This window comes from Podarcis tiliguerta (assembly GCF_965153285.1).
Source record: "Podarcis tiliguerta genome assembly, chromosome: 12".
NCBI classification, from domain to species: domain Eukaryota; kingdom Metazoa; phylum Chordata; class Lepidosauria; order Squamata; family Lacertidae; genus Podarcis; species Podarcis tiliguerta.
Window position 1 is genome coordinate 41033922 of NC_139545.1, and position 13487 is coordinate 41047408.

Here is a 13487-nt window from a genome sequence, read left to right on the forward strand (position 1 = left end):
TTGGCCCCAAGCCTTCCAAAATAAAAAGCATGACTAAAATAATCTTATTTTTCTTGAGTCTTGCTCCAAGGCTTTGATCTGAGCCAGAATGGTGTCATGTGTGCTGTCAAAACAAAGCTAGTATGAACATCTGCTATGGTCTGACGTGTGTGTGTGTGTGTGTGTGTGTGAGAGAGAGAGAGAGAGAGAGAGAGAGAGAGAGAGAGAGAGAGAGTTTGGTCTTGGGAAAGGGATGCTGGGTGAGTAAAGCAGGAAGGAAGCTAGTAATAGATTGGCTCCTCATCAGTTGCTGTCTCAGTCAATGGAAATATTGACAAGAAGGTGGGGAAGGAACTGAGCTGCAGGCAAAAACAACACTGGATTACCAAATCTGAAAACAATGAGGTTTAGGTAATGAGGAGGGGAAAGGGCAGAGGTGGCTGAATTTGGCCCACTCTTCAGTTTGAATTTAATGGGTAAGCACCTGAGATTATATGGTGGGTGTGTATGTAGTAATAGTAATAATTATTTATTATGCCACCCATCTGACTGGGTTGCCCTAGCTGCTCTGGGCAACTTCCAGCAAATTATAAAAAAAATTAGGCAAAGGGAGAACATTTGTAGCTTGCCATTTTTATATACATGCCTTCTCCTGGTTTTATTTAACTTATAGGCCCTCTATTTTAAAAATGGTACCTGAATTAATGATGGCAGGAGTGATAAATATTTATCAGCACTCCTGTGCTCCCGTCCCAAAGGCCCGAGTCTCCTGTCAGAAAAGTCTCTCGGAAAGAGGCGGCGTGGGATCGCGGGGGACGATTAGCGTGCCCTGCCTCCTGCCAGTTCTTCCATTACCGATCCCCCTGAGGCCACATAAAAGATTTAAAAACAAAACACTCCAGACGTTTCCTTATCAAATAAATAAATAAAAGCGGCATTTCTGGCTGCAGCCACTCCCTTTGATGGGGGTGGAACGTGAAGGGCAGAGAAAACCTAGCCAAGGGGGGGGGAGAGAAGTCATGGGGGGGCTCCTTATTAGAGGCTACGGGGGATTGGGGGGAGGAGAATGACTGGGGACTGCAATGGGGATGAGAGAGGAGAAGCTGATTCTCCAGTGTAACTATGGCCAAAATATGTGTGTGAGGATGCTGGCTCCATCTCTGGCTCATAGAAGTGCTATCTGCTTAAATGGAAGATCATGCCTCACTGACAGATGGCGTCACTCCCAAACAGAAAGGCACCATGACAAAATAACCCCCAGTAAACACTGGCGTTACCTGAACAATGAACAGTATGCAAAGGCGTGGTTATTTATTGCTCAATTAAAGCAATGATTATTGGTTTTATTGAAAAAATGATACCGTAAGCTGTTAGAAACACAGGAAACCTGCCTTATGCTAGGTCAGACAATTCTTCCTTCCAGTGTCAAATTGCCTGCTCTGATTGGGTCTCCCAAGGGTGTCAACCAGAGGCCTTTACCATCAGCACCAGCTGCTACCTGATCCTATACCTGGAAATGCCAGTTTGTGATATTTTGTCAAGCAAAGCAGTGGGTTCTATGAGCCCAGGTCCCCTTCCTCTAATAAGGCCATCCTTGCTACCCCAAGTATCTGGGAACCAGAGTTTGTTAAGGGTACTGGAAATTGTAGTTCAGTGGCAAACTATAGTTCCCAGGATTGTTTGGAGGAAGCCATGACTGTTAAAATGGTATAAGAGTGCTTTAAATGTATGGTGTGAGGAATGAAGCATGTTTGGAAGCATGTTTTTTTTTTTTTTCTGCTGGAACTCATGGGTCTAAAACATGCAGTAATAATGCCAGATTTAGATTGGTTGAAACCCTGGTGCTGTCCTAAAGGGGAGGATTATGCAGGCTGCAGGAAAAAAGAAGTTTTTGTAGTTTAGAGATGCACCACTCTGCTTAAAGGAATCAGAATGTGATGTTTGCGTAACAAGCACTAAATCCCCTTTTGCGGTCATTTTATACCTCCTCCTGTATCTTCAGGACACGGGTGGCGCTGTAGGTTAAACCACAGAGCCTAGGGCTTTGCCGATCAGAAGGTCGGCGGTTCGTATCCCCACAATGGGGTGAGCTCCCGTTGCTTGGTCCCAGCTCCTGCCAACATAGCAGTTCGAAAGCTAGTCAAAGTGCAAGTAAATAAATAGGTCCTGCTCTGGCGGGAAGGTAAACGGCGTTTCCGTGCACTGCTCTGGTTCGCCAGAAGCAGCTTAGTCATGCTGGCCACGTGACCCAGAAGCTGTCTGTGGACAAACGCCGGCTCCCTCAGCCAGTAAAGCAAGATGAGCACTCAATCCCAGAGTCATCCGTGACTGGACCTAATGGTTAGGGGTCCCTTTACCTTTATCTGTATCTTCACAACAGCTGTGTAAGATAGTTAATGCTGAGAATTGGTGACTGGTCCAAGGCAGAAATTGAGTGAAAGCAGTGTTAAGTTTCTGTACATGTTCAGACTTTCTTTTTGCTTCTCAAGGTTGTCAGAATGTTTTTGTTTGCGGCTTGCGGAGAGTTGTCAACCTTCATATGTTTGGGTTTTTTAAAAAACAAGTCCCCATAAGAAATGTGTTAGTTTTTAAGATACCTCAAGACTTTTTGCGGTACGTACTTTATTTCATGAATTCCTTTGAGGGGGGAGGGACTATCTTGGGAACTACACCAGGAACCCCAACCACCTTCCTTCAGTCTTGATATTGGGCTTCCAATTAAGTTAGATCATGTTTTGGTGACTGTGGGTTATTAAAAAACATGGGGAAAGATGGGTCCCTGAGGGACCCCCACAGCATAAATTACATGGTTCTCAGCAGTGGTCCTTGAGTGCTACTCTCTGGTAAGAGTCCTGCAAAAAGGAGTGGAACCACTGCAGTATCTCAAACCTCCCCACCCCAAGTCCTTTCAAAAGGATATCATGGTAAGTGGTATTGAAAGTCACAGAGAGATCAAGGAAAATGGACAGAGTTGAGCTTCCTCATCACCTTTCCCAATAAAGGTGTTCAGTGAGGGAGACTATTTCAATAAATATACCCAGCCCCAAGGCCAAACTGAAATGGGTCTGTAGATAATCCACTTCATCCAGGTACATCTGCAGTTGACTGGCTACAATCCTCTCCACCACCATGCCCAGAAAGGAGATATTGGCAATCAGGTGGTAGTTATCTAACACTTCCAGGTTCAGCGTAGGCCTCTTTAGGAGGAGTATGGAAAATGTTGTTTCTGAATTTTAGAAATCAGTATTGCTGAAAATATTGGCAGATTCTGCATAAAATAACGCCTACCGTATGAAGCCTGGGATATGATAGGAAAGGGATGCATGGAAAAGTTGGCCAGATGTAGTGAATATGTTCTGGTCTTTGAGGAAAGCGCTCTGAAACAGTGCCCTAATTCTCAGTACATTGAGTCTCACAGAATCCCAGTTGCTTCATTTGTCTTCATTGTGAATATTTCTCACACTCCCCTTTAAGGGACAAATTCGCACATTATTTTTTGACATTGTAAGTGCTCACATATCAATTCTACTTCATGTTTTCTCATGGACAGACACTTTGTGTAGGATATAATCCTCTTGAGAAAAACACTTTAAGACAAGCAAGGTGTCTATGTACTTAGAACAGGTGTTGGCCCTTCAGATGTTGTTGAACTTCAACTCCCATCAGCCCCAACAAGCATGGCCAATCATCAGGAATGACAGGAGCTGTCATTCACAAGCATCTGGGGGGCCAAAGGTTCCTCACACCTTATCTAGAACATTTGTATCCCACCATGCCTCCATCATCGTTTTCAAGGATTTGCTGGTGGTCTCGCATTCGGGATCTGACTAGAACCAGATCTTCATAGCATGCCTTCACACCATTTCCTCTTGTTTTGCTTTTGCCCCCTTATCCAAATGCTTCACCATAAGAAATGATGTGGCACTTTGTTGTGTAAAAATAATGCAAAAAAGTTACTGTCGCCCAAGGCCATCCCTGTAAAAATAATGTGTTGATTAATTAGGCCTTCGGAAGATAAACCTGATTAGGTGAAGTTCACCTGTTCATTTATCTTTAAAGCTGGCAGCAAAGCACCAAGTGATTAACAGATGCTCAGCTAACACGACATGAATGTTTTATAGAAACAGAACCGTCTTCTCGCCCCTTGCAATGAAATTTTTTCACCTGCTCTGTGCACAGGTTACCTGTAGCTTGTTTTCACAATGCATTGATTAGCAGTTAGAAAGTTTTTAGGTTCAGAATTAGTTTTCTGGTTTTCTACTTTTCTTATCTTACTATGCCCTTTTAAAATGTGGTGGGTTTTTTCGAAGGGGAGGAGGTTATTGGGTTGTTGTTTTTATTTTGTTTATATATTTTGTGGTTTTATATTGTGATTTTAGTCTGTGAACTGTCCTGAGACCTCCAGGAATAGGGCGGTATATAAATTCTAATAATAATAATAATTAATGTTGTCGAACACCACATGAACATCCTTGCCTGGATAGTTATAAATATAAGTATAAATAAAGGTGACAGCAAATACCTTTGTGTAAACAATCCTGCAGTTTGTTTTTGATTGTTGATGAAACCAGTGAATGGCCTTAACAAAGAAACCATCTGAGGTTCCTGTCCACAACCACTTCGGTGACGTTAATCGTCTTTAAAATGTCTACAATAGCTGGAAGTCGTACAATATCCTGGACCCTGGAATCTTTGGATGACAAATCTAAATGGAAGACCATGCATGGCTAAAAATAGCTTTGAGTTGAGGGAATAAAAGCAGTGAATTTATGTTTTCTTTTGTTGCACTTGGCAGGAACCACCAAAGAACAGTTGATTGTTGCAAACTTAGCTGCAGGAAAGACTCCCATCATTCAGAGATTGGCAAGTCAAAGAGCCAGACGTGAGTTTTTAGCACCAAAAACCCATAGCCATTATTCAGCAAGGATCCAAATACCTTTCCTCAAAGTACTGCAGCAATTTCCCAAATGTTATGGATAATCAGATAACTTTCTCTAAGGTAGTACTTGTGCTGCAAAAAACACACCCTAAAACCAAAAAATGCATAACAGTAAGCAAGTTTAATACATTCTTTCTAGGAAAATACAGGTTGTCTCTCAGCAAGAATATCAGTTGCCAACATGACAACAAGGTGGTCCTACAATCTGCATCAGTCAATAGATTTTGGGGTACAATTAGTGGTCAGTAAATTGTCAACTTTTGTTTGTTGTCTTACCACTTGAACATGGGGAGAGCACAAGTTAGCTTTTCAGCTAAATAATTTGGGCTACCTGGGCAGTGAATTGTATTTTCAACTAATTTTCTTCTGCAGATTTCTCCCATTCCAATTCATATAATTTCTGAGGATTGGCTGTGTCTCCTTGTCTTCTGTTTTTCGGTAGATAATTTTTGTAACTCACTGTAACTTTGCTTGCTCTTCCTAGTTTGTAAAGTCTGAAGGTGGAACTTGGCCTTCAGTCCACAATTTCCTCCTTTCCCAGAAATAATGCAGAGATTGAAAACCATGCAGTTCTAATTTGTTGATGCCGAGGGAGTGACAATTTACCACAGTCCCATCAACAATCTTTTTAGTTAAGAGAAAGCAAAAGTGACATGGCATGCTTTCTCCTCCATTGAGGCTGAAGGGGGAATGGTGCCTTTCTGAGATATTTGCCTCCTGCATCTTCCCACGTACTTTCATGTGCTTGCCCCTCTCTCGAGGAATGATTGTCCCTTCAGCCTGGGCTCCTTTAGGAGGAAGGTCAAGCTATAAATTTAATAAACAAACAAGCCTCAGTCTGCCCTAAACCACAACCACTACCCCATGCCTGCCTGCCTACCTGCCTGGCTGCCTGCCTTCTTACTTTCAACCAGTTTATCCCCATAAACTGGTTGAACATAAGAAGGCAGCCAGGCTTCTCAATGCCTATCTGCTTCCTCGTCCTAAAATCTCAGTGTTGCCCTTTAAGAACTCAGCCGGGAGGAGGATGGTGACAAAACTAAAAATAGTTGGCTCTGCCTGTCATTGGCTGTTGGTCTTCCTACCTTCCACCCTACCCGTCCCAAACGGAACCAGCCACCATTGGCTGTGTGTGCTACTCAGCTTCCCCTGCACTCCATCAGCTAGCCTGCTTCTCACCTGGACTCACCCTATGGAGAGTGGGTATAGCATTCTAAGAGCTTGTGGGAGAACCACACTCCTCCTTGTGATTGAGTACAATTTCCAAGATCATGTGCGCACACAGCTCTTTCTCTTTGCCCTGTGTCACTGTAACCTTATGTCATATCATTCCCATCTCTCTCAATTTTTGACTATTGAAAGGTTTTTCATAAACCTGGAGCCTGGATAAATATACTAATATTGTGAAAGGCAAAAAGACCTGGATCTCTTTATTACTTACTCATGCTGCTTGGCAGCAGCCACAAAAATGCAAACCTCTCCAGTTCTTGTAATGTCTTAAGACCAGATTAATGCACTTTCCTAGGCTTTGAGAGTTTTGTGGGGATAACCATTCATCCTCAGAAGAATATACCATATTTGTCCATGTAGAAGATGATATTTTTTCATTAGAAGTAATAGGCAAAAATTTCAGGTCATCTTATACACCGATAGCAGACAGGCGATTGTTGGCAGCAGCCAGCAGGAAATTGGCAGCGGTGATTGGGTGTGTGATTGGTTGCTGCGGCAAGGCCTTTGGGTAGGCTATTTATGACCCCAGCGAGGCTTGTTTGCAATTGTCTGGGGTTGCATCGAGAGTGCAGGTGGGCTTTTGGCGGCGAGTGTGCAGACGAGTGGTGGCCATGGCGATGTGTGCTATTTTCATTGGCGGGCAGGCTGTAGTGCATGGGTAGGCAAACTAAGGTCCGCGGGCTGGATCAGGCCCAATTGCTTTCTGGATCTGGCCCATGGACGGTCTGGGAATCGCCGTGCGGATCGCCAGCGCACACATTCTTTCCCTCTCCCTCACACGGCGGTGGTGACAGCGGTGCCTCCTCCCTCCCTCCCTCCTGGCTTCTCCTCGCCCTGCCTAGAAGAGAAAGGGGGCTGGGCTTTGCTGGTGCCAGCAGCAGCAGCGCTCGAGCGGCCGCCATTTTAAGCAGCCCCTCTCCAGAGCCCTTTCGCACGCTGCTCATCGTCCCTCCACCACCACCAGCCCCTGCCACTCGCAAGACACAGGTGAGCAGCCACCGGGGCTTGTGGTGCTCTTGCATCTCCCCCCCCCCAAAAAAAAAATATAGTCCGGCCCCCTGCAAGGTCTGAGGGACAGTGGACCAACTCCCTGCTGAAAAGGTTTGCCGACCCCTGCTGTAGAGTGATTGGTGGCGGCGACCCTCCTCCCAAAAGAAGCTCAACAACCTTGGGCAATTCCCCCCACCCTTTTTGTTGCAGTTCCAAAAAATAGGTGGTGTCTTATACATTGGGGCGTGTTATACACGAAAAAATACAGTATATTCTAGAAAAAAGCTTTCTTACAAATATTTCATATCTAGTTTTCCATTATTAAATGAATGGTGGCATGGAATCTTGGAACTGCTCTTTAAGTTTCTCCTGGCTAAATACCTTTGGATGAGATTTTCAAAAAGAAATTAGCAAGACTTACATAGCCAGTAGTATATGCACTATGTGTTGTCAAGTTCAGCTACTTCTTTCCTTATAGAACAATTAACCACACACACACACAAACGCTTAGTGCAGTTTTCCTGTGAGTCTAATTTCTGCATAACCCTGACCTAACTGACTAATGCCTGCAGCTGGCAAGTCCTGCACTCTTTTGGCCTCCTGTGACATGCTGGCATATGAGCAGTTCCACCAGCAAGAGGTAATTAAAGTCTTCTAGTACATACAGCATTAGCACAGCTTTCACTGTAAGGTTTGGCTGTTAAAATAGATAGCACCTTCTTGTGGAAACTGTGTGTCCAGCGTGCGTCTGAGAAACAGACTAACACAGCCATTATCTACAACGCAAGATTGGTTTAATTATTTAAAAACCTTAATTTCCCTCTGATAACCATATCTATTTTGCGTTCCTGCAGATGTCAGTGTAGTATAAAAAATACATATTGAAATGAAAGGCTTTCAATTAGTAAAAGGCAAGGTGTCAGTACCTTTCTCTGGATACTGAGGTATGGAAACATGTGGTATGAATCTGGACCATTGCACTCAATAGCATAGAATCATAGAATCATAGAGTTGGAAGAGACCACAAGGGCCATCGAGTCCAACCCCCTGCCAAGCAGGAAACACCATCAGAGCACTCCTGACATATGGTTGTCAAGCCTCTGCTTAAAGACCTCCAAAGAAGGAGACTCCACCACACTCCTTGGCAGCAAATTCCACTGTCGAACAGCTCTTACTGTCAGGAAGTTCTTCCTAATGTTTAGGTGGAATCTTCTTTCTTGTAGTTTGGATCCATTGCTCCGTGTCCTCTTCTCTGGAGCAGCAGAAAACAACCTTTCCCCCTCCTCTATGTGACATCCTTTTATATATTTGAACATGGCTATCATATCACCCCTTAACCTCCTCTTCTCCAGGCTAAACATGCCCAGCTCCCTTAGCCGTTCCTCATAAGGCATCATTTCCAGGCCTTTGACCATTTTGGTTGCCCTCCTCTGGACATGTTCCAGTTTGTCAGTGTCCTTCTTGAACTGTGGTGCCCAGAACTGGACACAGTACTCCAGGTGAGGTCTGACCAGAGCAGAATACAGTGGCACTATTACTTCCCTTGATCTAGATGCTATACTCCTAGCCCAGAATTGCATTGGCTTTTTTAGCTGCCGCGTCACACTGTTGGCTCATGTCAAGTTTGTGGTCAACCAAGACTCCTAGATCCTTTTCACATGTACTGCTCTCAAGCCAGGTGTCACCCATCTTGTATTTGTGCCTCTCATTTTTTTTGCCCAAGTGCAATACTTTACATTTCTCCCTGTTAAAATTCATCTTGTTTGTTTTGGCCCAGTTCTCTAATCTGTCAAGGTCGTTTTGAAGTGTGATCCTGTCCTCTGGGGTGTTAGCCACTCCTCCCAGTTTGGTGTCATCTGAAAATTTGATCAGGATGCCCTTGAGTCCATCATCCAAGTCGTTGATAAAGATGTTGAATAAGACTGGGCCCAAGACAGAACCCTGTGGCACCCCATTAGTCACTCTTCTCCAGGATGAAGAGGAACCATTGATGAGCACCCTTTGGGTTCGGTCAGTCAGCCAGTTACAAATCCACCGAGTGGTAGCATAGTCAAGACCGCATTTTACCAGCTTATTTACAAAAATATCATGAGGCACCTTGTCAAATGCCTTGCTGAAATCAAGGTAGGCTACATCCACTGCGTTCCCTTCATCTACCAGGCTTGTAATTCTGTCAAAAAACGAGATCAGGTTAGTCTGACATGATTTATTTTTCAGAAATCCATGCTGACTATTGGTGATCACAGCATTCCTTTCTAGGTGCTCACAGACTGTTTGCTTAATGATCTGCTCCAGAATCTTCCCTGGTATTGATGTCAGACTGACTGGGCGGTAATTATTTGGGTCCTCTCTTTCCCCCTTTTTGAAAATAGGGACAACATTTGCCCTCCTCCAATTCACCTGTTCTCCAGGAATTCTCAAAGATGACTGCCAGTGGTTCTGAGATCACATCTGCCAGTTCTTTTAATACTCTTGGATGCAGTTCATCTGGCCCTGGAGACTTGAATACATCTAGACTAGCCAAGTATTCTTGTACTATCTCCTTAGTTATTCTGGGCTGTGTTTCCTCTGCTGAATCATTTGCTCCAAATTCTTCAGGTCGGGCATTGTTTTCTTTATCGGAGAAGACTGAGGCAAAGAAGGCATTGAGGAGTTCAGCCCTTTCTGTGTCCCCTGTTTGCATTTCACCATCTTCTCCTCTGAGTGACTCCACTGTTTCTTTGTTCTTCCTTTTGCTATGAACATACCCATAAAAGCCTTTTTTGTTGCTTTTAACCTCTCTAGCAAGCCTGAGTTCATTCTGCCTTTAGCTTTTCTGACTTTGTGTCTACACGTGCTGGCTATTTGTTTGAATTCCTCTTTGGTGGTCCCCCCCCCTTTTCCATTTTTTGTACACATCCTTTTTTAATCTTAACTCAGTTGAAAGTTCTTTAGATAGCCACCCTGGCTTCTTTAGGCACCTTCCATGTTTCCGTCTCATTAGTATTGCCTGAAGTTGTGCTTTTACTATCTCCCTCTTAACAAACTCCCAGCCATCATGAACTCCCTTTCCTTTTAGTATTGCTGTCCGTGGGATCTCACCCAGCACTTCCCTAAGTTTTATGAAGTCGGCTTTCTTAAAGTCAAGAATTTGAGTCCTAGTATGCTTGGCTGCTCCTTTCCGCTGTATAGTAAACTTCAGAAGAGCATGATCACTCGCGCCTAATGATCCTTCCACTTCTACCCCACTAACCAGGTCATCAACATTGGTTAGGACCAGATCTAAAATGGCTGTTCCTCTTGTTGCTTCTCCCACTTTCTGGACAATGAAGTTGTCTGCAAGGCCAGTGAGGAATCTGTTTGACCTTATGCTCTTGGCTGAGTTTGACATCCAACAAATATCTGGGTAATTGAACTCCCCCATTACTACTATCTCCCTTCCTTTTGCATGCTTGGCCATCTGTTCCAGGAAGGCATCATCTATGTCCTCCGTTTGGCTTGGGGATCTATAGTAAACTCCCACAATGAGGTCACTGTTATTCTTCTCTCCCTTAATTTTGACCCAAATGCTCTCACTTTGGCTTTGAGGTTCTAAATCTTGGATCTCTTCACAGGTATACACATCCCTGACATATAACGCCACTCCTCCTCCTTTCTTGTCTGGTCTGTTTCTCTGAAATAGATTGTATCCCTCCATTATTACATTCCAATCGTGGGACTTATCCCACCAGGTTTCAGTGATGCCTATTATGTCATATTTAGTTTGCTGTACCAAGAGCTCAAGCTCATCTTGTTTATTTCCCATGCTTTGCGCATTAGTGTACAGACATTGAAGTCCATTAATCATTCCCAAGTGTCTCTTATTTAAGGATTTTTTCCTCCCACCACTAGGTCTGCGTGCTGTTTGCTCCATTTGGTCTATGAAATTTGGATGATCATCTTCATCAATTGATAGACTCCTATCTTCAGGAGCACTGTCTCCCTCCCCCACATTAGTCAGTTTAAAGCCCTCCTGATGAGGTTTCTGAGATTTTTGGCAAAAACATTCCTCCCAACCGTTGTGAGGTGCAGCCCATCGCTTGCCAGAAGTCCATCTTCAAGAAACTGCAGTCTGTGATCTAAGAATCCAAACCATTCCTGTTTACACCATTTGCGAAGCCAGCTGTTCACTTCCACTATTTTTCCCTCTCTCCCTGGGCCACGTCGTTCAACTGGGAGGACAGATGAGATGACAATTTGTGCATTTAATTTCTTCAATTTCCTGCCCAGAGCCTCATAGTCTCTTTTGATCTTCTGGAGGCTATTGCTTGCAGTGTCATTGGTTCCCACATGAACCAAGAGGAAGGGGTATTTGTCAGTGGGTTTTATGATTCCTTGCAGTCGTTCAGTTACATCTTGGATCTTAGCCCCGGGGAGACAGCACACTTCCCGAGACATCTTGTCAGGCCCACAGATCACTGCTCTGTTCCCCTCAGTAGGGAATCCCCTATCACCACTACACGCCTCCTCTTAGGTGTGGTCAGGGTTCTTCCGTGAGCTGTCCGTTCCAAGGTCGCCTGCACATTCCCTGAGGACTGACTTTGCTGCTCGTCTTCATATACCTGATCGGCTGTAATGAGGGAGAGATCCTCAAATGGAGTCTGCTCTTCATCTTCCATGCTAGGGGAGAGGACCTCAAAGCGATTGTGTATTTCTAAACAATCAGAGCAAACCCTGGGCCTCCTACTTCTTTGAGTCACATTTCTCCATATATCTGGCTCCTGTGTTGGTGAACTAGCCTCCTTCTCAGGGGAGTCCCCTGTCTCCTCCTTGGTGGAGACTGTGTGCTGGAACATCTGATCTATAAGGTGATCAAGTAGAAGGGGAAACTGGGCTCCTCTGCCACAAGAGTGTGCAGAAGAGGAAATGTCTGCAGACACAGCTTGTTACATCCCTGATTGATAAAGTGCACTTGGCAGAATTCAACCTTCTGCCCAGTTACTAGAGGTTCAGGGACTTTGTTGGTCTTTGCATCCAGTCAAGAAGATTGCAGCAAATAAAGCAGTTACTCAGGCCAAGAGTAGCATGGATATAGGAAAGGAGGATACAAGCATTTCTGGTTGCAGACTATCGTATTCAGGCAAAGTGAATTAACCATAAGCTGCCCACTTTACAGCTCACCCTCCAAATTCCTCCCTCCTTCCCTGCTTTCTTTTATACCCTGCTGCAGGCAGGTACAATTTATCATACAAAACAAAGTGGGGATGCATGTTGTTAGCAAACCTCACAGCTTGGATGAATTTGACTGAAGTAATCACTTATGGTTTCTGGAGGTATAAGGCTTTATTCATGCAGACATGTACAGGATGAGTGGAGATTAAAAAGAGAGAAATAGCAGAAATTTTTCTCAAGTTGGAAAATAACAATAAACAAAATGGTTCAGCATTTAATAGTGGAGGTAACTTAAACACAGAGGCTCTAAGCAAGAGCTGCCTAGATCACAACAAACTCAAGAGAAGGAATATATTTGCTTTTCTCTAACAGATCCCCACAAAATACAGCGGGGAAACTACTGTTTTTCTCAAGAAGTGCCAAATTTCATTTGTTCCTGACATATATTATTTTGGGGGGGGGGGGATTTCTTGATGAGCCTTTTCTCAATGCTGACATCTTCGCATATGGGATTATTGGTTCTTAAGCAGACAGTTCTTATTGGTTCTTAAGCACTTTGTCACTAGAAGCCTCTGCCAGCTGCAGATATTTCTGTGAAAGGGTAGTCTGGCCACAGTAATCTATGCTGGATTACTACATTTGTGTTATATGTGGGGTTCCCCTTGAAGATCTCCACAATGACTTGGAAGCTTCAATTGATACAGAATATGACTAGCAGGTTTTGAAATGATGCAGCCAGGTTTGTGCAGATCCTGCCAATCTCAAAAGAAGTTACAGGATCTGAAGAGGAGTTGGGTCGCCCATTGAAAGTAGGGGAAAACAATAATGAAAATGAATGAAATAATGATGAAGAATGGATGTGCTAGTAGCTTAATAAGTAATAGAATCAAGTTGTTCGTTACATAAATGAATGGAATAGCTGGATGGGGGCGGGCAGTACTTTTTACATCCGAAAAGCTATTGGAGCTACTGTAACTCGATTTGTAAGGCTTTGGTCTATTGATGGGGGTATTAAACTGGACTGAGTACCGTATTTTTCGCTCTATAAGACGCATCAGACCACAAGACGCACCTAGTTTTTGGAGGAGGAAAACAAGAAAAAAAATATTCTGAATCTCAGAAGCCAGAACAGCAAGAGGGATCGCTGCGCAGTGAAAGCAGCAATCCCTCTTGCTGTTCTGGCTTCTGGGATAGCTGCGCAGCCTGCATTCGCTCCATA

The 13487-nt window shown here is 44.0% G+C and overlaps 1 long non-coding RNA gene across 2 annotated transcripts in view; it reads left to right on the top strand.

Moving 5' to 3' along the window:
* Positions 1-240: 240 nt before the first annotated feature.
* Positions 241-13487, top strand: part of LOC310661132 — a 36496-nt gene continuing 23249 nt past the window's right edge. For both annotated transcript variants that reach the window (XR_014503756.1, XR_014503757.1), the window contains exon 1: positions 241-455. This is a non-coding gene — a long non-coding RNA (uncharacterized lncRNA). The remainder of the gene's footprint in view (positions 456-13487) is intronic.